Source organism: Lemur catta, chromosome 1, assembly GCF_020740605.2.
Source record: "Lemur catta isolate mLemCat1 chromosome 1, mLemCat1.pri, whole genome shotgun sequence".
Taxonomy (NCBI): domain Eukaryota; kingdom Metazoa; phylum Chordata; class Mammalia; order Primates; family Lemuridae; genus Lemur; species Lemur catta.
This window is the reverse complement of record NC_059128.1, coordinates 211413924-211439464: the sequence shown is the minus strand read 5'-3', so window position 1 is coordinate 211439464 and position 25541 is coordinate 211413924. Positions and strand designations below refer to the sequence as shown.

General features: G+C 44.8%; 1 protein-coding gene across 8 annotated transcripts in view; it reads right to left on the bottom strand.

Moving 5' to 3' along the window:
* ST6GAL1 (ST6 beta-galactoside alpha-2,6-sialyltransferase 1) overlaps positions 1–20182 on the bottom strand; it is a 127731-nt gene extending 107549 nt beyond the window's left edge. For 7 of the 8 annotated variants that reach the window (XM_045539886.1, XM_045539884.1, XM_045539888.1 and 4 more), the window contains exon 1: positions 20093–20182. The gene's annotated coding sequence lies outside the window, so the exon portion shown is untranslated. Of the gene's footprint in view, positions 1–19526; positions 19725–20092 lie in introns of those variants that run through there. The other variant, XM_045539887.1, reaches the window with a different exon arrangement.
* Positions 20183–25541: the final 5359 nt, after the last annotated feature.

The following is a 25541-nucleotide window of genomic DNA, read 5'->3' as shown; positions in this document are numbered from 1 at the left end:
GTGATCCTCCTGCCTCAGCCTCCTAAGTAGCTGGGACTACAGGCATCCACCACCATATCTGGCTCATTTTTTCTATTTTTAGTAGAGACAGGGTCTCACTCTTGCTCAGGCTAGTCTTGAACTCCTAACCTCAAGGGATCCTCCCACCTTGGCCTCTCAGAGTGCTAGGATTACAGGTGTGAGCTACCGTGCCCAGCCCTTTCTAAGACTTTGGCTTTGAGTGAAATGGGAAGCCTTCATTGGTTTTTGAGTAGAGAAATTACATGTTACACATCTTTTTAAACGATCACTCTGGTTGCTATTTTGAGACTAGATCACAGGAGTAAGAAAGTAAGCTGGAGGCCCAGTTCTGAAGCTGTTCTAAAAATTAAAAGTTGAGATTAATCTGACCTGGACCAGCTTGAATTTGGTGACTCTGATAAGTAGTTGGTTTCTTGATTAATTATGAAAGTACAGCTGACATGGTTTGCTGAGGGATTGGATGCAGCATGAGAGAAAGAGACTCTAGAGTCTTAAGCTCTAGCAAATGGAAAGATGAAGTTGTCATCTACTGAAGTGGGGATGGCTATTCTAGAGAGAAAAGCAGCAGTTCAGTTTTAAACTTGTCGTATTTGAGATGTCTACTGGACATCTAAGGAAACTTGTCAAGTAGATCGTTGAATATACGAGCATAGATTTCAGTAGAAAGGTCTGGGAAGGAGATATAAATTGAGGGCTGTCAGCAAATGAATGGTATAAGATTGCCCAGGGAATGAGGAGACAGAGAAGAAGCCAAATCTAAGGGCCTCTCCCCGGAGCACTTCAAAGTGAACAAGTGAAGGTGAGCCAACAAAGAAACAGAGGGGAAGCCAGTGAGAGAAGAGAAGAACCAAACACAGTGATATCCCAGAAGCCAAGAGAAGTAACTTTTTCAGGGGAGATAGAACGGTCAACTATATCAAATGCTGCTGATAAGAAAAGGACTGATTGACAACTGGATTTGGCAATACAGCTTATAAGTAAACCTGCCAGGGTATAGTTTTGGTGGTGTGATTGAGGCAGAAGACTGATCAGAATGAGTTTAAATGAGAATGAGAGAAGAGGAATTGTAAAGAGCAAGTGCAGACAACCTCCCAGGAGCAGAAAAGCGAGGCAGTAGCCAGAGGCGTAGATGAGATCAGGAGAGGCTGTGCCGATGCATGTGGGTGGGTTTAGGCAGGAGGCACAACAGTCACAGATAGAGAGATAGAGATGATAGAGAGGGATTGATGGTGATAGAGATGGCGATGCAGATAAAAATAGAGAGAGAGAGAGATGCAGATGGGAATGATCCAATAAGAGAGAGAACACTGGAAAGTGAAGAAAGAATTGCTGTTGTCATGTCCTTAAGTAAGAAGAAGTAAAGTTGTATACACAAGTAGAGGTGCTGGTCTTAAAGCAGGAGCAAAAACAGTTAATCATCCATAGTAACAGGAAGAAGGTAGAATATGTGGGCATAGATTTGGTGGTAGAAATGTGCTATGGTCTGAATGTTCATGTTCCCCGCAAACTCACATGTTGAAACCCTAACCCTCAACATGATGGTATTAGGAAGTGGGGCCTTTGGGCCGTGATTAAGTTGTGAAGGTTCTGCCATCATTAATGGAATTAGTGCCCTTTCAAAAGAGTCCCCAGAGAGCTAGCTAGCCCCTTCCCCATGGGAGGACACAACAAGAAGTCTCCCTCTGTGAACTAGGAAGACAGCTCTCACCAGACACAGAATCTGCTCAAACCTTGATCTTGGACTTCCCAGCCTCCAGACTGTGAGCAAAGATTTCTGTTGTTTATAAATGACCCTATGTATGGTATTTTGTTATAGCTACCTGAAAGGACTAAGACAAGAAGTATGAAAGTTCTCTTCTGCTTGCCATTATTTTTTCAGGTAAGTGTGAAATAAGGTTGTCAACTGAGAGTAAGGATGGGGAAGGAGGTGTTCGAGGTTTGAAGAAAGAGAAAAAGGTGTGAAATGGTCATGTTAGTTAGAATGGCAGTGATTCTCCACCATCACTGCCCACTGAAATTAACTGCAGAGCTTTAGAAAAAGCTACTGATACCCAGGTCCATCCCTCAAAGATTTTGATTTTATTAGTTTTGGGTGGCATTCAGGCAGCAGTACTTTTTATAATTCCCCCCAGGTACCACTAATGATAGTCAGAGTCGAGAACTACTGAACCAAGGAAATGGGACAAGATAGCCCACAACACCTTAACCCCACTTAAGCATCATGGTCATGAATTAGAGGATGGCGGTATGCTTTTCTACAGGCACATTCCGACTTGTGTGGGGATAGCACAGAGAGAGAGCGAGAGCTGGACTTAAGGGCTAAATGAGATACTTATAAAGTATACAACATGCCTGGATGTAGTAAGAGTTCAGTGTATGAAAGCTCCTATGTTTATTTTTATCACCAGCTAAGTGACACATGCCATCCTTATAGCAAACAAATTCTGTATTTATCTCATCCAAATAATTCACCCAATTTGTATATGTCATAGGGTTTTTAATTCATTTGTGAATAACTAAAACCACAAATGTATATCCTTAAATATCAAGGAGGTCTCTTCTGGTTGTTTTTATGTGACACTGAGCACTGCACATGGGGTCACTAGACTTCCCAGCAATTGCAGAAGTCAAATGTCACCCCTCCCGCCCACCCACTGTCCCTATTTGATAACAACAGTTTTGTACCTCTGTTTTGTGAGGCCCCACCAGTCCATGCTACCTGGAGCCTGCATTTTAGTGGGCTCTGCCTTTGCAATTCCTGTCTGGTAATCTGTTCCTCCCCCTCTTCCCACTCCTGATGTTAACCCTGAGCCTGGGGCCCAAATACCTATGAAGAGACCTCTGCAATGACAAATGCCACTTCAATGCCCTCTCCCCCAGTCAAGCCTGGCAGGATCCCTGCCCATGTCCACACATCTGCTGGAAAAAGACTGCAGACTCCATCCTGACCAAGCTGGCTCAAATGCCAGCAGAGGGAGAAAGCCCTAAGGGCTCACCTGCCCAGGGAGCCCCTAATGTCAGCCCCTGTCCTCCCTTGAGTGGACCTACAACTGCCTGGCAAACTCCTCTTCATCCTTTACAGGACTTTGAGGATCTCATCGCTTCTGACCTGCCCTGCAGGCAGAGTGGACCCTGTACTCCCTTGCCTCTAGGTCCCTCAGAACTTAGGCAACTCCTTTTCCTCCGTGTCCCCCTGCACATGCCTGTCTCTCCTCCTAGACTGACAGCTCCCCTGGGGAGAGCTATATCTCATCTAGCTGTATATTCACAGTGGCTAGCAGTGGTTAACCTCTCATGGTTAATGAGAATAACCATTAATAAGAGCTGTGATATTAAAAATAACCACTGTTTATTGATCACCAAACATGTGGCCGGCACTAAATTAAACACGACATACAGGACTCACACCAATGCTATAAGGTAGGAATGATTAATATAGATTAAGATGAGAACCTGAGGGTCAGAGAAGTTCCCAAGTTCACACAGCTGAGAAGTGACACATCTGGAATTGAAAGCCAAGTTTGTGGCTGAAAAGAGTGTGACTTTTTCCAGATGATAAGGGCTTTCTGAGGAAGGTGATCTTGCAAGGGGTGATGGGGAGGGCAGTGAGTTGCCTCCCAGCTTGCCCACTGTGAGCCACTGGATCTGCTGAAGAGACAAGGGCAGGACTCCTCACGTGCAGAGAACTTCCCTGGGAGAGGCCTTTGGTCTGACTCCTCCTTGCCTGTTCCTTCCCGTCTTCCAAATTTACAGCCCAGAATAAGATATTCATTGTATAGAACACAAAAGTAGCTGCCACAAGTTCTCTGGCAGGAAGCATCTTCTGGGGATTTATCCTCCTACCGTCATTAACCACCTCCAGCTCTGGCCCCGCCAGCATCCTTGCCAGCACTGTACAATTGACAAAGGCAATCCCTGCAGCCCGCTCTCAGGTAAACGATGAATCAGCCCAGCTGCCTTTGTCACAGCTCCCTGGCTGCTTTCCTCCCTCTGTCACCTGGGACAAACTCCCCATGACCCTGGTTCCCAAAAGGATACGGCAAGAAGAGCAAGGCCAGGAACCCGATTCCCCACCAGGGACAGAACCATGGATCACCCCAGTGAACTTTCCTTCTTTCATCTCGCTGCCTGACTTCCGCTCCCAAGGCCAGAATTGGCAGGTAGGAAATAGACTGTGCAGTGGGGCAGGAGGGCAGAGCAGCCCCGAGGTGCTCCCCACAACGGGCCTGTTCTTGCACCTTGACCTCACCGAAAGAGCACCCACTCGTGCTCTGGTGTCTGGCTGTGTCTGATCTCAGTGGGCAGAGAGGAACATCAGGACGGCTGAGCTCACTCTGCAAGGACTCCAAGGACAGGGCGGTGTGCTGGGCCTAGGCTGTGCAGAGGACCCAGTCATCAACCCCACCGTCCAGGACGCCGCGGTCTAACACAGCTAACTTCGCCTAACACGCTAAGTATGGTGTAAGAGAACACCGGTCTTCTCTTTCCTTTGCGGGTGAAGAATTTGAGGGGGCTCATCCTGAGCTACGGCTACTGGAGCCAAGGCTGAGACAAAGCCCAGGTTACAGCAGAGAGACCATGGGATAAGGAAGAATGATCTCTTCAGCAGCATAGAGTAGCCTGGGTCTCTCACCAATAACCTCACTCCCCACACACACAATAGGGCTTTGGGACCCCCAGCAGCACACCAGGCCCCACCCCAGACCCTAGAACAATCCTGATCCATCCTGGAAGAAACACAAGGTGCCTCTTGCTGCACCAGCTCAGTGCTGAGTTCAGGCTGCCACCCACCCTGCTGTGTTTTGTCAGAAGCCCAATTTCTCTGAGACCACCTTGCCCTCATCAGTACTTCTGGAGGACAGAGACTGCCACTAAAGTCCCCTGACAACCCCATCCTCCCCATCCCCTTTCCAGACTACCAGCCTCTACCAGACGTGGCAGGGGCCTGCTGGCCTGGCAACATTCCTTCCTGGAGCTTGGCATGTCTGGACCACCCTTCTCCACCCTCACGAAGCTGTTGACAGCCATCCTGACCCAACTTTCTGGCCCAGACATTCCCCAGAACCAGGAAGGCAGGCAGGAGCATCCTCTCACTCAGGCAGTGGCAAAATCAGACTGACAGCTGCCTCCCACCACAGCCTCCAGCTGGTTATGTGAGTCAGGGAAGCACAGCTTCTTGCCTGCTGACCAAGTTGTTTGTTTCAACCCTGCAGGGACTGTGAGAGTGTTTACAGACACCTGTGGGTGCTCTAACGGATGTAGGATGTTCGCTCTCAGGAGATCAAGGGGAGTGCCGGCAATAACAAACGCTCTGTGTGTCTCTCTCACGCTTTCTCATGTCACATCTATGATCTAATTTGAACATAAAAACTAATCTGGGGCTAAACAGTGGCACAGTTATCCCCTTTTATGGATAAGGAAATTAAGGTTCTGATTAAGTAGCCTGGGGCCACACAACTGCTGGATGGCGGAGTCTGGACCATAATTTAGGGTCTTATATTTACCTACAAAATTTACATCTAAAATTATTTTATATTATAGGTAGATATTTTATAAGTAAATATATTTTTACATAAAACTATTTACCTATAAAAATATTTATTTATATTTTTATGTTTTACATTTCACAAAGGTGGCTAATTCAGGTCTACGTGTGTTACAAATCATAGCACAGTAGAAAACCATGGGCTTTGCACTGCAGGCAGCTCAGGGGGTTCAAATCAGTTTCATTACTGTGTGACTTTGGGCAGATTAATCTATCACTCTTAACTTCAGTTTCCTTGTCTGTACAGTAGGAATGATAATAATTATATCCACTCTATGGGGTTGTTGAGCAACCTAGAGGTATCTGTGTGTAGTACCTGGTATGTGTGGGCACTGAACGAACAGTAGCTATTCTTTCATTCATCCTTTGCTGTCAACTACAACAAACTGCTCACGGTGACCCAGACATGTCACAGACTTTCACCCCTATACCTGCGTTCCTGCTGCCTGCAGGCCATGAATGTCCTCTCTCCCATTCTCCACCTACCAGAACTCTTCTCATCCTTCAACATCCAGGTCAAACTCCATCTGTCTCCTCTGTGAAGCCTTCCCCATCCTCTGAGCCCCAACACCCAACTGCCCACCTGATTTACAATGTTCTGCCAGCTGACTTGCCAACTCCCCCATGACAACATCTTGTTCATCTATTTGTATCTCCCACCCCATCCTTCACTCCCGGAGGACTAGTATTTAATGATGCCTTTTAGAATAGCCTTAGTGGTCTTATTTAAATAAGACCAGCTCATTATTTTTAAAAAATTTCCATCAATACACAAAATTATATAGAGCTAAAAATCACCCAAGAGCCTTCTATACAGAAAAAAAAGAGAATAGATTAATATAGTCCCTTACATGTCTCTATATTTACACATGGATAGAAGCATGGAGGATGGAAAGAAGGATGGGTGGTGACTGCCTTATAAAATAGCTATTTTTATTTTTAAATTTTATTTTAATTCTACAGAAAAGTAAAACTAAAGGGAAAGCTGAACATCTAATAAAAGTTAGCACTTCCATTTCCTTCACTTCTCTCCCCCTAGCTCTCTGTTTCTGGTACATTCTTTTTACTTTCTCACATTTTATTCCTTAGACTTAACCGCCCAACCCTGGTTAGCTTTGCTTCTCTATTTGAATGGATTAAGGGCTCACCAAATGACCTCTAGCTGCGCTTTCCTAAGTGTGTTTGCTGATTAATCTCTTTTTTATCCTCCAGTGAGTTTTTCCAGAAAGGGCTCAGCAGTGCTAGATTCCCGAGTTCTTGCATGTATGGGAATGTCTGCCTGCCTTATACTTCCAGAACAATTTGAGTATCAAAGTCTTCACTCCCGTTGCCTTTCCTCCAGAACTCTGTAAACATTTCACTCAGTGTCCTTCCTCTGCTGAAAGTCAAGTCTGAGACCAACATGACTTTCCCTTGTGGCAGAGACTAATTGCTCTCAATATCCAGGTTTTCCTTTCAGTAAGAGAAAGCTTTCCCCAAACCTGAGTTTTAAGAAGGCACATGGTCACTCAGCTAAAGACTTTTTCCCAGCCTCTTTTGCAGCCAGGTGTGTCCATGTGACTTAGTTTTGGCCAGTGGAACATGAGCAGAAGTGATGTGTGCCTCCACACACTCCCCAGTTACCCTTCTGAGGGATCACCTTTGTTTGACCTTTAAATCTGTTTTAAGCTCTTTATCTTTTCCTCAGCATATGCTGTGACTTTCCCCAAGCCTTCCTTCTGTTAGCAATTTAGTTTTCAGTGGATTCTATTCTGTTCCTTGTTAACTTTTTGCATAATGATATTGCTTGTAACCTCAATTTTTTCTTAGCTCTGTAATTACTTCTTTTATTTCATTCTGTAGTTTCATCATCTTGCCTTTGAGTTCTTGATTTATTAGTTTTTAATAATTTTTATTTTAAATGAATGAACACCCCATACAGCCTCTCCTACCCAAGAGCCAACTCTGACCCAGAAATTATCTTGGAGGACTGGGAGAATAGGCAAAAGGTGTCCCATTCATCATCAGGTGAGACAGAATAATTTTGCTAACATATCATGCCCTCCACCTTCCTGAAGCCTATGCATCCTTGCAAGGAGAGCACAAGGCCAACTCACTCCAGCCCACAATGATCACTCTTATTCCAGTCCCCGAAGGGTTTCTCTCGACTAAAGGGTTTGCAGGTAATGCCTGGGCTCCTAACTGAACCTGCAGCTTTTGGGAAAGGGAACGAATCTTCTCCTTCTCCCTTGTTACACATGGTTGGGCACAGAAAGGTTTTCTATGAAGAAATCCTTTTATCTCCTGGATAAAACGAGGGTAAAAACAGATTCAGAAGAGGCTGTCAACATCAGATCCACTAGTACCAATTTAATGTAAAGTTAGAAAGAGCATGAGGCAGGTGGAAGAAAGAGGATTATTCTCGAAAGAGTCAGAGAGGGAACAAGCATCTTAGCCAGCAAGCCAGACCTTCGCAGCCTGCCCCTGCAGGCACTGAACTGGAAGCTGAGAGCAGAGCTCCAGGGCAACCAGGCCTACGTTCAAGTCCAAGCACGTGGGCGGGGAACCTTTTCATGTTGAAAGGCTGCATTAATTTAGCTATAATCAAATAAGGCTGCATTCAAGAAACTTCAATTAGGTATACTTAAAAATGTACATTATTTTGTAAAAGTCTGACTACTATGTACTTAATAATTTAAAAAATGAAAACTATTTGTTAATTTTAAAGTTAACTAAGCTTTTAATGATTTTGTTGTGTCTGGTTTCTGTTGGAAAGCATTTGAATATTTGGTTGCAGCTTGGAGGTCCACAGTTTGAGTTGATCCTCTAGATGGGGATCAGTCATTTGTAACCTTAAGGGCGTCTTGATTTGGGTTAGGTAGAGGACTGTAGATTCACAGCAATAAGAGGTTGAAAAGCAAGAAAGCATTTTGGGGGCATGGTGTCAAAGGTGTGGGTACTCTACTGCATTTTTCCATATTTCAATTGGATCTTTCTTAGCATCAAACGATGACTTTAAAATGACATCTACAGAGAGCTAAGGCAAGTCCATCTGTAGTTCCTTAGGTGATATCAACTAGGTGATACCAACTAGGCTGAAGTGCTAATTTGAGTGTGATGTCATGATTCTCAATGTCAGTGAACCATTCGTTGAATTCTCCAATTAATAGGTCTGTAAGAGCTATGTAATCTTCAGATGATTCACATATATCATCCTGCTCAACAGTGACCTTTCCTAATTGGGGAAAATGTTCATCCAAAATTTCCTTTTGAAAAAATGTTTTGAAAAAAGATAGCTTTTAAAAACTGCTTGGATTTTTGCCACATATCATATACAGACTTAGTTTCACCTTGCATTCAAGTGGTTTTGATTTGACATGATATCACACAAAAATGATGCATTCCTATAGAAATCTTCTTTCAATAATTCACATTGCTGATTCTGTTCTTCATAAAATTTAACTATCTGTCCTCACAGAGATAAAATTTTGGCTAACACCTGTCCCTAGGATAGCCAACGCACTTTAGAATAGTATGGCAAATCCACACTGAATACCTACCTCATCGTTCAACTTCAGCATGTTATGAAACTAATATAGTTAACAATACTTATAACTTGTTGCAAAGTGTCACTTAAAACAGCAGTTTTAGCACAGAGATTTCGCTGATGTAAGATACAAGGAAAATAAATGAGAGTTTCTGGATCCCTTAATACTTTTTTATCTGTGCAATAAACCCTTCATGTTTTCCTGTCATGGAATGTACACAGTCTGTACATACACTCACTAAATTTACCAAATTCAGCCCAACTTCACAATATTTATCCTGAAAGTTATTGAAGATATCTATTTCCTGTGTTCTGTTTGCAAGAATGCCCAAAGCGAATAACTCTTCACGGCAAAGAAAATCTTCTGTTATGACCCAAATGAAGTATAAAACCAGCACCAAGTCAGTAGTATCAGTTGATTCATACAAAACGATTGAACAATATATATTTTCCTTTTGAAGTACTGCATGAAGTTGTTCTGTTAAGTTGAAGGCTAATTCATGCTGCCAATCAGTTATGGTTCTCCTCGAAAGAGGCAGTTGTTTGTACTTTGAAATATTATCTGGGTCTAAGCATCCTACAACTTCGACAGTGCATTGTTTCACAATTTCTACATCACTGAATGGCTTCCCTATTTTCCCAAATATATAAGCTACTTTATAAATTGCTTCTGTGGCATTATTTCCAGGTCTTACTTGCTGCTTGAAATTTGACTTTGCTTTTGCTCTTCATCTTTTAATTTCTGCAATACCCCTTTTCATGCCTCTCCCTCTAATTAAAATATCTGTGGTCCTTATGAGTGTTATAATGCTGATGAGCATTGAATTTCTTTAATGTTGATATTGCAGTATCACAAAGCAAGCAAATCATCTTATCTTTAGCAGAAACAAGATAATATTACAATTCCCAATCCTCATTAAAAAATCTGTTTTCTTCCTTCAGCATTCTCATGGTCTTCTTTGACAAGATGGGCTGTTAAACAGACAAAATTAAAAAATACTGTCGAGCTGTGCAAGAATTCACAAGTTCCACTTCAAACCGAAACACAGTGCACCACTGTCAAAAGGTGGTAACAGACTGATGTACTTGACCCCCATAAACTCTCGCCAACCAGCCTCATGCGGTAGAGGTGCCAGTCAGGTAGAAAAAGTTAGAACTAAATCATGAGCATAGCGGCCACCACTTTAGCCCTTATGGTTTACTAATGTTCAAACTGTGCTGGTCAAACTGGGAGGCAGGGCGCAGGTTCCCCACCCCTGTCCAAGCATGCCAATGCACTCACCGTCTGACTCTGAAGGAATAGCCAAATCCCCTCCAGCCTTTGTTTCCTCACCTATTAAACTGAGATAATAATAGTATATTCCACACAAGGAGGTTATGAAAATTATGTATGCATGTAATTGTTCCAGCCTCACCTCCTACCACTTCCTGCCTTATGTGTTCCTCTCCAGGAACATCAGCCTGCTGCTAGTGCTTCCCTGTTCCTTACCCTCGGATCTTTGCTCTTGCAGCCCTTTCTCCCCAAAATGTTCTTTTCCCAGACACTAACAGCAACTATTTTCTAAGACCAAGCTTGGCTATTGCCTATTCCAGAAAGCTTTCCCAAACTCACTGTATCTTCTTTCCATCCTCTGTGTATACCTAAACCATAATAGTTATCACACTATGTTGTAGTTGATATGTACATGTCTACCTCTAACTAAGCTCTGGAAGGAAGAGACTGTGGGGATTACTTGGGTCTATGTTCTAAAACTGAGCATTGTAGATGGCCTGCAGCAGGCACTCAATGTTTGCTGAATGAATGAACAAAGCAAGGACTCTGAGGAAAGGGGAAGACGGTGATATGGTTAGTCTGTTGCCATTAACTTCCAAGACTCTGCCAGTTACACTGAATATGTGTGTGTGCATATCCACAATGTGGGTTCTTTATGCAGGTATTCCCAATGCCTAGCACAATGCCTAGCATGCATTAAGTACTCAAAAATATTTTATAAACAAATTAATGTAGAATAAACTCTACAAAAGAAGAAATTGTTTAAGAACCTAGAAGCACAGCTGCAAGATAAGCTCTTAACAATGCTGATATTGAGTTCCATTTACAAGCTTAACGGCATTTAAGGTAGACAAGCAGTAGCGGTGTGTTTATTCCCACTCCTAACTAGATAATGAGTACATGTGGATCACAGCTTTAAAGGACAAGCAAAAAAAAAAAAAAAAAAGTACAAACCAAGCTTGACGCAAATAACTCTTACCAAAAAGGAAAAGGAGCAAATGTATGCTGAATCCAAAAGTCATGCTATTCACACACGACTGCTCATGAGTTCTTTCATATGTTCTTAGGGGAATGGTAGAAAGCTTCCATCAGCTTTTGTAAGGAGAAATTATTCAGCCCAATGAACCACAAGGACTAAGCATTTCATAGACTCAAAGGACTGGGAATTATTAGCAGTGGAAAAACCTGTGCTACACCCTATCCCAGCTTCTCCACTCTGCAGCAGTGAAACTTTGGGTGAGTCTCTAGCCCTCTTTGAAGCTTGGTTTTCTTATCTGCAAAATGGAGCTAATGATACCAACACACCCACCGCATCTTGCTATGAAGATTGGATGAGAGAACAGGCATCATGCCTAATCAGGGACAGGCACACAGCAAAAGCCCGGAAGATGGTAAACTTTGCCGTGTTTCCCTCACCAAACTCAGCTAACACGTAAGTCAAGATGCTCTTCCTATTTGCACAAAAGAAAGGGATGAGGCTTAAACATGGTGGATGCTCCCAATCCAGCCCATGGGACCTTCAAGAGGTTGCAAAGGGTAGCATGTTCCTAAAATTAAAGCTGGATGATGTCTCAGCACTGTGTTAGGGAAAGCTCCTCCAACCAGGAGATGGATGCAGATTTAGAAAGGGACTGTAATGAAAAAAATTTACAATCATCCTCTTGGGACATGTAGTTCTTTTCCAGTTGCCAGATTTCCTGGTCATCCAAAGTGTATGTGATGTATTTATTCCTGTGGAAACAATTTATGAATATAAGGTCAAGCAGAGCTGAAGCCAAGGACAGAACAGGGAGAGAGTTGCCAAGATCCAAGGGAAACAATGTTTAAGCCTCTTTTGAAGATTTCAATTTTATTCCACCTTTTCCGAGCAGGTGAAAACGGTTCTATTACATTGTCCGTAACTTGTTCCACCATCTCAGTCCTATTTCATATCTTTCTGCTTCTTGTCCCATAGTCACAGACTCTCAAAGTTGGAAAGGACCTTAGTGGGCATTTAGGTCAACCGCTTTGCAATGCAGGAGTCCTTTGGTGGCAAACAAGTTTACTCACAACCTTTCCTTGAATGTCCTATGACAGGGCGTTTGCTGCCTTGTAACATAGCTTGTTCCATCACTGGGCAGTTCTGATAAGTCACTTCTTTATCGCCTTCCTGCAACTCTTTGCTCTCCTCCTCCACCCCTATATTGGTTATCCCCTCCACAGCAGCAGATGCCTCTTATTTTTATCTCCTGCAGGCTAAAAAGCCCCAGTTTCCACATTTACTCCACCTCCAGTATGATATCCTAAACTGCAGTCTTCCAAGTAGCCCATTTCTGGGTGTGCTTCATTTTATCGCTGTCTAGATGGGACCAGCGAAGCATCACACTACAGATGGCTCTGAACAACCAGACAGAGTAGAGTAGAATTAGCACATTTCCTCCTCCAGAGCCTGACAGCAAATATGCCTGCCTTCTCTTCTTAACATCCCCCTCCTCCCTTCCTACCACTTAAGTGCCAGTTCTCCCACAAGGTCCCCAGTCCTGACCCTGGGAACAGAAACAAACTTGGAAGGCCCAGGGATAGTGGGCAGGGAAGAAGAGGATGACGCAGCTCAGTTTTTGCACTTGCAGCTGAGGGCATCCAACCAGGCAGGCTAGCTCCAAAAATAACCTTCCAAGCAAACAGTCAGCCTCTTGGTAGTTTTCTGAGAGCTGTCACTTCAACTTCCCAGGGGGTAGTCCTCAGTGTCCCTGTGTCCTGTCTCTCGCCCTTTCCAGAGCTTGACAGACTGGCTTCCTTTAACCCACAGACATTTACAATCATCTGTCCATATGTTCGAGGTCTGAATACACTTAGAAATATATTTTTATGGAAACAGATGACTGTCCATCAACAGAAGCTTGGTAAACACACTCAAAATATAGAATTCAATGCAGCTGTGGGAAAAAACAACTATACACTGATATGAAAGACCTCCAATACACATAGCAAAGTGAAAAAGGCGAGTTTGTAAAGTGGCAGGTATAATGTAATCCATTTACTGAGTTTTTAAAACATACTTGCACATGACCATGAACACACATAAGTGCATACAAAAGGGGCTGGAAGGACCAGGTCAGACTGCAAACAGTAGTTACTTCAAACAGAAGTGGGATGAGGGAGGAATGGCAGAAAGTGAGGAGGTTAATTTTCTACCCTGTTTGAATATTCTTTAAAAAAAAAAACTATTTCATTTATTAATTGTGTGAAAAAGCCTCCTAATTTACAGATTTTTCATTTGATGATCTCAGAGCTGGAAGGGGCTGGGCAGGGGTGCTGAGAGCTAATTCTCCAAGGTGGCATGCCCGGGGTGGCATGCATTTGCCCAAGGCCACACATCTAGCTAGCAAGAGCCAGAGACTACAAGTCACAGCCCAGGCCTGAAATAAGGGGAGTCCCTGTGGATTGAGGGCTCTAATTTGACTACTAAATCAGATCAACTTTCCTCTTTTATTTGAGTCAAAAATTCCCACTTGGGTGTAACAGTGAGTTGAAAGAGTCCAAAACCCATCAAAGTTGAAGGTGGAAAGGGGAGCCCATCTTCCCAGAGAAGGAGCTCAGAGAGGGCCTGTTACTCAAGGACCGGAAACTTGTCTGGGCCCCCTTGCCTTCATCCATAAAACAGAGGGACGGGGCTAAGTGAGAGAGGGAATGGGAGATTTGCAAGCACGGGGCGCTCTGTGTGTCAGGCGCTCACCCGAGTAGCCACCATATTGTGAGCACAAAAGACTGGTTGCAACAGTCCCTGAATGCATTCTGGTGCAGCCGCTGCCAGGAGTCCAGGACCTTAATTGCATATGGAAATTCTGCCTCTCAGGGAGAGAAGGTTACGATCAAGTTTGATTTAGGTCCAACTAATATTGAGCCGCTCCAGCTGCCACATGGATTACCTCATTTAATACCAGATTTTTATTAATGTGCTTCAAGAAATGCAAAAGTCACTTGCCAAAAGCATACAACTGGTCATGGGTGGGTCCCTTTTTCAAAATCAGGTCTCCTGACTCTAAATTCAGTGCTCGTTCCACCCTGTTAGTTTGGGACATGGCAGGGCCTCCTTACTTGGGCAGCAAAGCTTACGAAGTTCCTTGGTTGGCTCTCCCTCTCTCTCTCTCTCTCTCTCTTTACACACACACACACACACACACGTGCACGCGCACCCTATAACAGTGACAGTACAGACAGACTCCCAGCTAGCACAGCTCAATGCCTCCAATAAGCATCATGCGACTCAGTGAAATGTCCACAGCTCAACTGGTAAGATGTCTGGGCTGTGCTTCCAAGTAATTTGGGGTTGAAGCTAGATGATGTGATATGAGGCTCATTACACCCTTCTTTCTACTTTTGTATGTTTGAAATTTTCCATAATAAAAAGACTTTTTTGGATGCATCAAGTGAGTGATCATTTCTCTCTCAACTTGTCACCTGGTAAGAGGTTCCATTTTAATTAACTTTTCGTTTCCTTCAGCACAGAAAGCCACACAATGGCCTGCTGTCATGGTAAGAAAAAATATTAGAAGCAAAAGTTTCTGCAACTGTGAAAACTCCAATTATAACAATAATAGCTATCACTTGCTTCCTGTATACCTGGCACTGTATTGAACCTGTTACTCACGATTTCATCTGATCCTTACAATTGCCCTGTGAGATAAGGTCTGTTATACTTATTTCACAGAGAAGGAAATTGAAGCGTCATAAGCGTAAATAGCTTGTCCAAGTCCACACAAGTGGAAAACGATGAGCCAGAATTTAAATCCTAGATCGCTTGTGCTCTTAATTACACAATACTTAGCTACTTTAAGACTTCATATGTAAGTGAACTAAATCTATGAAGTTTTTAATATACTTATACCCTTTAAAGTGTGACCCAGTAATTCCAACTTTAGGACTCTATCGTATGGAAATTATCTGGAAAATGAACAGAGATTTATTCACAAACATGTTAATCACAATATCAGTTACAATAAGAAAAACTTAGAAATGGCCCGGCTATCCAGTAGTGGCCTTCATCTAAGAAGCCTTCCCCCCTGCTCCAGTCTCGAGTGATGTCCCTCCTGTGGGCACACAGCATCCTGCTCTAGTCTCTTGCTACTCCTGCCTCCTTCTTTGGACTGTGAGCTTTTAAAAGCTAAGATCCTCTTAGTCATCTTTGGTTTAGAGTTGGCACTCAAATACGTTATGAATTAATTAATATAGGATCCTGGAGTTGCTCATTAACACATACAGAAACGGAAAACTTAGGTCACAAGGACAGGACTAGACCTCAAGGCCACATACAGGGCCCTTCTCCCTCCACTCTATTGCCAGTCCCTTCAGACTTCTAAAGAACCGACGGCTGATATTTGAACCCTTGAGGAAGGATGGAAAAGCCAGAGGCGGTTGAAGGCTCCTTCCTTTACAGGTCCTCACAGACCTTCACTGAAATAATCATTGAAATGCTCAGATCCCAGGGGGAGACCACATGACCTTGGAGATGCTGAACAGCTAACGAGGGTGACAAACGAAAGGGTGCAGTTTCAGTGCAACGTAAACTATGCAATGTATATATGGGAAGGTTAACCAAGAAAAGCAAGAGATATAACTACACATACGGTATGTTCTCAACCATTTACAGAAAACAAATCCCTTAAAAAAAAAAAAAAAGACCAGAATGAAAATTGCCAAATCTTAACAGTGGCTGTCTTTGGATACTGGAATTTTTTTTCTGTTTCTCTGTCCTTGTTTGTTCAGTACTTTCCAAATTGTCCTCAATGGGCATGCTTTATTGTTATAATCCGAACAATAAGTAAAATTTAAATCATCACATTGATTCTGAAGGCTAACCTGACCCTTCTAGTAGTTACTTAGAAAACCACCCTAGTATTTTAATGTGGTGAAACTACATGGATTAATATGTTGCTATTACATATAAGCCTATAAAAATACATCTATAGGAGTCAGAATGCCATTGTGTAGTTGAAGTACACACACAGACAAGCAAGAAAAAATTCATTTTTCCCCAATTCAATTCTTATTGAACAAATCATTGACACCAAGTCTGAGTAACTAACTCTGTCCAAATTCTCAGGACCCCAATGCTCCAGAACAATTGCTGTGAACTGCATTAATGAATTATTCCTGGTGTTTTTTTAATGCAACCACACCTTCACATTCACAGAGAGCCACATTCTCTTTGAAGCTTTCCTTCTTCCCTCTGTCATTTACCACCTGCTCTTGCCTTTACTTATGAAGGGGACCCCTAGAGGTCAATATTGAAATAAATCAGACCTATTTCCTCTGGGCTCCCAGGGACAATCTCTAAGAGATGGCCAAATTTGTTCTAAACAAGGGTGGTTGAGTGGGGCTGGGACTTCCTCAGGGCAAAGAATGAGTCTCCTTGTTCTTTGTAATCCCAGGCTGAGCACAAGATTCCCTCCACCCCCACTGTCAGTCTGTCAGTAAATATGGAATGAATAAATAGGCTGACTTGAGATTTTACTCACATAGGTGTGAAAGTTCTGGTGTTGTTTTTGATTTGTTTTTTTACTAGGTCTATTTACCTTAGAGTCACACAAACTTCACAACTGTCCAAAGCCTCCCTTTATGGTTTGGCAGGCCTTCACACCTCTTTGTGACTAGGTAGGGTCTCCTAATCTGAGCATATGTGTTTGCCCTATGAGGTTATTCTCCCACCATCATTCTCCACCACTTTAAAAGTTGGTGAGCACCTTAAGCCTGCCACGGGGTCTGAATGGCCATAAGCATGTGTCATGTGACTTAATACCCTCAACAACTCTAGGAGATTCATACACAGTAGTCCCTTCACTTTATACAATGTAGAGGCAGTCGGCTTGTTCTAAAGTAACACCAGAGAGAGAAAGGAAGACCCAAACCCTATCTTCTGGCTCTAAGGTCTGAGCGTCTTCTGCTCCACTAGAACACAGCCTGTGCAGAGACTGGGCAGGGAGGACTCTCACTGTACAAAGAAGGAAACTGGAGCCCAAGAGATTAAGTAGCATGAACAGCTAAGTGGAGTCTCTCTCTTCTGTCTTCTCACTGCCTTTTGCCTTATGATTACACACAAAGCAGCTCCCTAAGTGGGGAAGCACAGACAGAGAAATAAATATAGGGGAGCCCAGCACAAGAGTAAAGCAAACCGTGTAGTAAATACTAAAGAAAGTTGATCCCCAATGATAACTGCAACACTCCTCAGCATGTTTACCATAGGGATCCATGGCTCAGTTTAATAATCAAACTTATTTCAGTCCTTAAGGAACTCATTCTCTGGCTTAAAGGGTTTTGTTATAACAACCATCATAACTTTGACTTTACTCTAGGGTACCAACAACTCATTTGATGCAACAGTTTCCCTTTTATGCAAAATGAAGCACTAAAAGTAGGCTGTGTATTGCTGTGTATCATTGGGCAAGTCATTTCTTTTCTCTGGGCCTCAGTTTCCCCACCTGGAAAATAAAAGGGTCCAGTCAAATGACTTCAGAAGTTCCTTACAGGGTTAGCATACTGATGAGAAAACTATACTCCAGTTCCAAGTGGAACTACCATGAAAGTAAAACACCCTGTTAACTCTAACGGAAAAAACAAGTGTAGCTAAGAGATAACAGGGATAGGGATAAACAACATGTTAACTTTGGGGAAACCTGACCTTGAAGTGTTTTTCGGTTTTCCAATTTCTCCTCTGCCAAAAACAAAAATAAGCAGCTACTTTTGTTTTTAAACAGAAGTACAAAGTTTTATTATTACTTAAAAATAATAATAATAAATTAAATAAAACCAATGAAAACAATGCTTTGTTCTCCCATGAGTGGCTCAGGAGTAGCCTGCTAAGAGACACTTTCCTCCCAGTGGGGCTGATGTCAACAGCCCATGCTTTTGCCCAAACAAAGGCCTCCTGGCACAGGGATGAGAGGCAAAACATCTGAGTCTCCATAGTTGGCCCTATTCCAATTGGAGGCAAAAGGGGCAGCCAAGGAGAGAAAAATAACTAAGCTATGAAAGGCTAGAAAGAGGGTAAGGAATTACTAAATCTATCTTTTCTCAACAGAATAAAGAACTCTTGAAAGGGATAATGGAAGGGTGCAGCTTTCAATTTGAATTACTTTCTTTGTTTAACTCTATTCTGCCTAAGGCCGCTGCCTTTTAAGCCAACCACAGAATGCTGGTTGTGCCTTTAGTTGCCAGCAGGGCGGTGCAGTGTGGGAGGTGGGAGACCCGCGCTCAACCTCTCCCTGTAGCTGATTTCACCCAGTTTAAACTTGGACAAGTGGTTAAGCTCTCAGGCCAAGCTTCCCTCCTGTAAAAGAAGAAGGTTCACTAGATGCTCTCTAGACCCTTTCAGTAACAGTGGTATAGGGTTGGAGGCTCTCCAGTTCTCCCCAGGGACAGGTTCATCTCCAGCCATGCTAGCCAAGGCGAAGCCTCAGCCCCACTGCTCGGCAAGTCGGTGGCGGCTCCATTCGTGCGCACACCACGCACTGACACAGCCTTTCGGCCTTACAGCCTCACTCCCGCACCGACACCATCGCCTAGAAGCCAAGTCATCTCCAAACCATCTCACTGCTGCAGACCAGGTCTGATTAAGTAAAATTTGCAAAGCTGAGGTGAGCATACTTTAGCAAAGAAAAAGCAAAACAAACAACAGACCTCTCTTTCCGGACCTCTGAATTTCTTTCAAATAAACTCAGAACTGAAAATAGTATGTCCCCAGCTAGAACAAGAGGCCTCGGCTGTCCTTGCTTGTATAAACAAGCCAAAAAGGGAAGTGACACCCGGGTGTCTAGGCGGCGCAGGGACCGACCAGGCAAAGCGCAAGCGAAACCCAAGACCGCGCTGGGCGATGTTTTCACTGGACTGTTCTTTCTGCAGGCTGAGGAGGAGCCCGCATTCTCCCAACGCAGCTAGTCGCGGGCGTGCGGGGACAATAGTGCTCCAGGCACGTCCCTTTTATTGAGGGGGACCCACAGACCCTCATTTCAACCTACATCTCTAAGAAACCACTGTGAGGTGGAGATTAGGGGCTGTCCACTTCACCCCAAGGAATACGCCACGGCGGGGGACAGACTCTCGTCCTGGGTTAACAGTTTTGTAGCTGCTTTCTTGCTTCGTTTCCCTTTGTAAGTCTGGCAGTTAGTTTGATGCCTAAGCGGTACCTTTTAAATGTCTCTCTCGCCCTCCTCCAGCAAGTGGCGGCTCCAGCGCCGCTCCTTTCCCCGAGGCTAACACAATGGCCCAGCACCTCCGGGAGCTTCCAAAGGGTTTGCTGTGCGCCCAGATCTCAGGACAAGGGCGCACTTGCGTTTGTTATTGTGCCTGTGCCTCCTCCCCCGCCGCGGGACTCAGTTTCTCGACCTCTAAACCCAGTGGGTGAGATCTGAAGGAACCCCGCCTCTGCAAGGCGTTCCCTCCCGAAAACTGATGGTGCCGTGGAGAAAGCGAGGTTCCCCAGGGTCAGGCGCACGTGAGTTTGTTGTGGGTCCGCAGGCTCGCGGAGCTGGGGAGAAGGCTGGGCGGCCACTCCGACCGGACAAATACGCAGACACCCGGGGCCAAAAGGCGGCTGGCCCCGCGGGAAAGGCGGCTGAGCCTGCGCTGGATGCAGATTCCCTGCGCCCCAGGCGCGCCACGGGCCCGCCGCTCTGCTCTCCTCCTGAGCCCCTCAGCATCTCTCCTCCCGGGGGCCCGGGCCGCGCCGCCGCCCTCCGCAGCCCCTACTCACTCGCCGCGCTCTCGGCCGCGGAGGCTGTGGCTGCTCCGCCCGCTCCGAGCCCACGCCGGCCGGCAGCCGGCTCCCTTTGTTAGCGCCAGGCAGTTCCCCAGGCGTCTTTCCCAGCCCGGCCCTGCCCAGGACTCCCCTCCCCCAGGTGCCTCCAGAAACCGCGCTCGGCAGGGGCAGGACAGCCCGGGAGCTGGAAGCCCAAGGGAGTCCCAGAGGAGGGGTCGGTGAGGAGGAGCGGGGGACGGGATGACGGGCGCAGGGGACGGGGGAAGGAAGGAAGAAGAGCGCGGCAGAGGGGCGAAGAGGAAGCGAGCAGTCTCCGTATGCAAATCGAGTTGCGAAGACCAGGTCGGTCCCCTGGCGCCCCGGCGCCCCAAACCGGCCTGGCCCTCCTGAGGTTACTGGCGAACCGGCTCGGGGTTAAGCGTGCCCGGTTAGGGCACCGCGTGAGGCTGCGACCCTGCCTCCCCTCGAGGAGGGCGGACCGAAGACCGAGGGGGAGGAGCCATGCGGCAGGACTGGGACCCCTAAACGCTTCTTCCAGCACGTCCGGGAGGGGTGAATCCAGCGCTGCCCGGCTTTGATCTTAACGAGAGGGCCGTATACATCCTGGCTCTGCCACCGACTGACTGCGTGACCCTGAGCAAGTCACTTAACTTCTCTGAATACTCGTGTTCTTATGTAGAATAGGAAAGAGCAAAATCCATTTCACAAGGTTTGGCATTAGGCTCCTAACACTGGGCGTGGCACGTACTAGGTTCTCTCTAAGGGCAAATACAGAGGGTAAGGCGTGTCCTCGAGCCTCTAGCGCAAGGCGGCTTTCACCCCAAGCTGCAGGCTGGCAGGCGGGCAAACGGCGGCCTCAGAGGGGGTGGCGAACGGAGCGAGGTCCCCTCCTTTCGCCCGACTTAGATGGGGCAGCTGGGAAAGGAAAGAGGGGACCGTTTGTAGAGCAAACCGCATTCTGACCATCCCTGCTAGCCCCGAGGCCACTTCCCAAGACAGAGCACCGCCTACAGGAGGGCTGGAAGGGACCTTCAAGGCAACCACTCCAGTCTCCCATAGCCCTAGAGGAGGAGATAGGGCTAGCAGAAGCAATAATCATATCCCAGATGTGTACTTAGTGCCCACCCACTAGGCATCTGGCTGTGTGCTGGGAGGGAAGAGGGTAGGGGAGGATGGGGACAGTGGAAGGTAGTGTGGGTCTTCTGGAGGTTCTGTGCCCACTTAGAGGGCTTAAAGCCCAAGCCCAGGCTTCTCTCTGTCCAAGTGAGGTGGCTACTCCCCACCACCGACCTGGGGAAGGGGAAGTTACACCCACTTCCCATCCCCAACACCTTTCTTCCTTTCAAACACTGCTTCCTCCCTCCCCTGAGCCTTGCTCCCCCTGCTGTGGCTGCCTACCTTCCTCTGTGGTCCAAGGCATTACATCTCAGCACAGAGCCACAATTGAAGAGGGAGCCTAACAGAATGAATTTAAATCTCTGTGACCAACTAGCTGTGCCTTCTTGGGTGAGTTCCACAGCCTATGAGCCTCCTTTTCCTCTTCTGTAAAATGAAGATATTAAGGATAGCATTGTTTTCAGGATCGTGTGAAATGACTGGTGTGAAGCATTTAGCTTAGTCCCTGCTATATAGAAGGTGCTCCTAACAGTACAATGTACATATGAGGAAATGAATGGGAACAGACAAGCTCAGAAGACTATTTCTGGAAGGATGCTACATTGAAGATTTTAGGCCTTATTCTGAAAAAAAGAAAATGGAAGCTATTAAAAGATTTTGTACAGTGACATGACATCTTTGTGTTTTGCACTGATTCCTCTGGCACGATACTGGAAAATGGATGACAGGAGCAGAGAACACAAGCCAGGAGACTAGCTTGGAAGCTGACATCAGTGGAGATAAAATAAGACCCTGAACTGTGACAGTGACAAAGGGAATAAAAAAGGTCATCTGAATAATAGCTACCATTTGGGGAGCAAAATCACTTTATTATATTGTCTCTCCTTGTCATCAGATAGGTGTTGGTCTTAGTCTCATTTTATAGGTGAGGAAATTGAGGTCACCTAGAAAGTAGAGAAGCCAGAATTTGAAGCCTCTTCCACATTCATTGAAAGCCTTAATCTTTTCCTTCATCATCACTTTTATGTCAACACTATTTGTGAACTAAGAACAAAAATTTAGAAGAGAGGCTCTTTCAAAAGGTTGTCCAGTCTCCACTCCATAGTTCTCTTTTCCAGAAGAACTCCAGCCACATTATGGAGAAATCAAGGGAAGAGGCTCACTCTGGATTCTTGGCTTGCAGGACTGAGATAACCGTAAATGATATGTCAAGCCCAAGAAGTTCTGGGGACTCCAAGGCCGATAAGTGGGCAAGTAGAGGTGCTCCTGGCAAAATTCCAGGGTGGGAGCCACTGTGGAGTGGCTTCCATCAAGGTTTTCTCTCATCATTTGGGGCCTTCTGACCTATAAATGAGAAAGAGGAGACTAGGCCATTAGTTAAGGGACAGTTTTGTCCTCCCCAACCTATTTGTGAGGCTTCCCCAACCATTGTCTCCAGGGTCCCTGGCTGGACTGGTTGTTTTCCTGGGAAGTACATACAGATACTTACTTTCCCTCTGGACACTATCTCAGTTCTGGGACCTCCACCCCCACCACCTTGCTATGGTCTGCATGTTTGTGTGCTCCCCAAATTTATACGTTGAAATCCTAACCCCCAAGGTGATGGTATTAGGAGATATGGCCTTTGGGAAGGTGATTAGGTTACGAGGGCAGAGCCCTCATGGGTGGAACTAGTACCCTTATAAAAGAGACCCCAGAGAGTTAGTTAGCCCCTTCTACCATGAGAAGATGTAGGTAGAAGATAATAACTTATGAAGCAGAGAGTGATCAGCCTCCACCAAACACCAAATTTCTGCTGTCATCTTGATCTTGGACTTACCAGCCTTCAGAACTGTAAGCAGTAAATTCCTATTGTTTATAAGCCACCCAATTTATGGTATTTTTGTTATAGCAGCCCAGAGTAAAGACATCACCCATTCTTCCCTCAACCCTGATCTCAACCTTGGCCAATGCATAATATTTTAGGTAATCCCTTTCTCAGTCATCATTTTAGGCACTTTACTGACTAATACAAATAATACCCTACTTTATAATGTTCATTTACAACAGTCCACCTGCAAACAGCATTTGCACAGCACTCTGACATAGGAGGTGGTGTTATTACAGTCTTGTGGGGGAGAAAAGAGGCAGCAGGCAGCTGAAAACCCTCTCAAAGCCTTCTTCTCCACCCTACTACAGAGGCTCATCAAGATCCTTCAATGCACCTCCCAGTTCTCCTCTGCATGCCTTCAGCACATACTGTCCAATCTAAGGATAGGCTCAGGGGCCTAAAGGAAAAGGAGCTGTGGTCTGTGGTCTGCCTAAGGCCCCTACATAGGCCTTCAGTGCTGCCAGCTTTAAGGATGAAGATAGACACAACTAGAACCCACGTTAGGAAATAGAAAAGAAAAAACAGCATCTCTAATTTAAGCACCCAGGGCAGCTCCTGCTGATTGCTATAAAGCAGACCTGCACATCAGGCCAGTGTAGCATGGCATGGGGGCACTGGAGAAGAACACTTAGAAGGCAGAGGCTGAAAACTAGGAACAGGTCTCTTGGGAGAACCACAGCCACAAGACAGGGAGATGGCTGGCCCCACAGCCCCTAGTACAGCAAGCAGTGACCTGCTGGCTCCAGAACCTCAGAATGGAGTATCGACCTGGTGTCATCAGGATAGGTCAGAGAAACCTACATATCATGTGGATACATGAGTAGCTGGACTACACTTCACCCAATTAACTTCTGTGTCTAGCCCATCCTAGGTGCCTAGGGAGATACAAAGAGAAACTGAGTCTCCCTTCTCAAATCATGGATGTTTTAGCAAAATATTAATATCTCAGTTTATAATAATAACTACCATGTACCGAACATCTGCTATGTGCAAGGCAATTTATGTGAAAGTTCTTATTTAATCCTCACTTGGGGGAGGCGGAGTTATTCTTAGAACCCTGGTGTACCTAAGTCATCTTGAGTTACTCTCCCTGTTCTTGTCTTAAGGCCAATCTTAGCATGATACTAGTGCATAGGGGAGGGAAACCAGAGGATAACTATAAGTCTGACTCCAAAAACATTAAGAAGTAAGAAACATCTTTACTAAAGATTTGTTAAGATAAATGGGACTTAATCAAATTAAAAAAGCTTCTGCATAGCCAGAGAAACTATCACTAGCACGAACAGACAACCTATAGAATGAGAGAAAATATTTGCATGCTATACATCCAGTAAAGGGCTAACAACTAGAATCTATATAGAATGCAGGAAAATCTGTAAGAAAAAATCAAATAACCCCATTAAATAGTGGGCAAAGGACATGAACAGAAACTTTTCAAAAGAAGATAGACTAATGGCGAAGAAACATATGAAAAAATGCTCAACATTTCTAATCATCAGGGAAATGCAAATCAAAACCACAATGAGATATCACTTAACTCCAGTGAGAATAGCTTTTACTAAAAAGTCCCAAAACAATGAATGCTGAGAGACAGGAACACTCATATACTGCTGGTGCGACTGCAAACTAGTACAACCTCTATGGAAAGTAATATGGAGACAACTCAAAGAACTAAAAGTAGAATTACCATTTGATCCAGCAATCCCACTACTGGGTATCTACCCAAAGAAAAAAACGTCACTCTATAATAAAGACATTTGCACTTGAATGTTTATAGCAACACAATTCACAATTGCAAAGATGGGGAAACAGCCCAAGTGCCCTTTAATACATGAGTGGATTAATAAAATGTGGTATTTATATACCATGGGGTACTACTTAGCCACAAAAGCAATGGTGAACTAACACCTCTTTGTATTATTCTGGATGATGGTGGATTCCATTCTTCTAAGCAAAGTATTACAAGAATGGAGAAACAAGCACCACATGTACTCACTATCAAATTGGTACTAATTGATCAACACTTAACGTGCACATACGGAAGTAACATTCATCGGGTGTCGGGCAGGAGGGAGGGGAGAGGAAAGGATGGAGTATATTCACACCTAACGGGTGTGGTGTTCACTGTCTGGGGTGGGCATATTTGTAGCTCTGACTCAGGGGTGCAAAGGCAATATGTGCAACCTAAACGTTTGTACCCTCGTAAAATTTTGAAATTAAAAAAAAATTTTCTTAAGAAGACAAAATGGTGTTACATCAGATATCATAAGGCAAGACTTCTAGATATCTGCTTACAACATCCCTTTCTCCAAAGTTCTACTCCTTTAAGGCAACCTACCAGATTTCTACACCTCATTGTTCAACCACCCTCATCCTCCCCCAACTTCCAGATCCTTTCCTCTGGATGTCTTCCTTAATTTTACTCTTGTAGAAAAAAAAAATTAGCTTCTCTCAGTG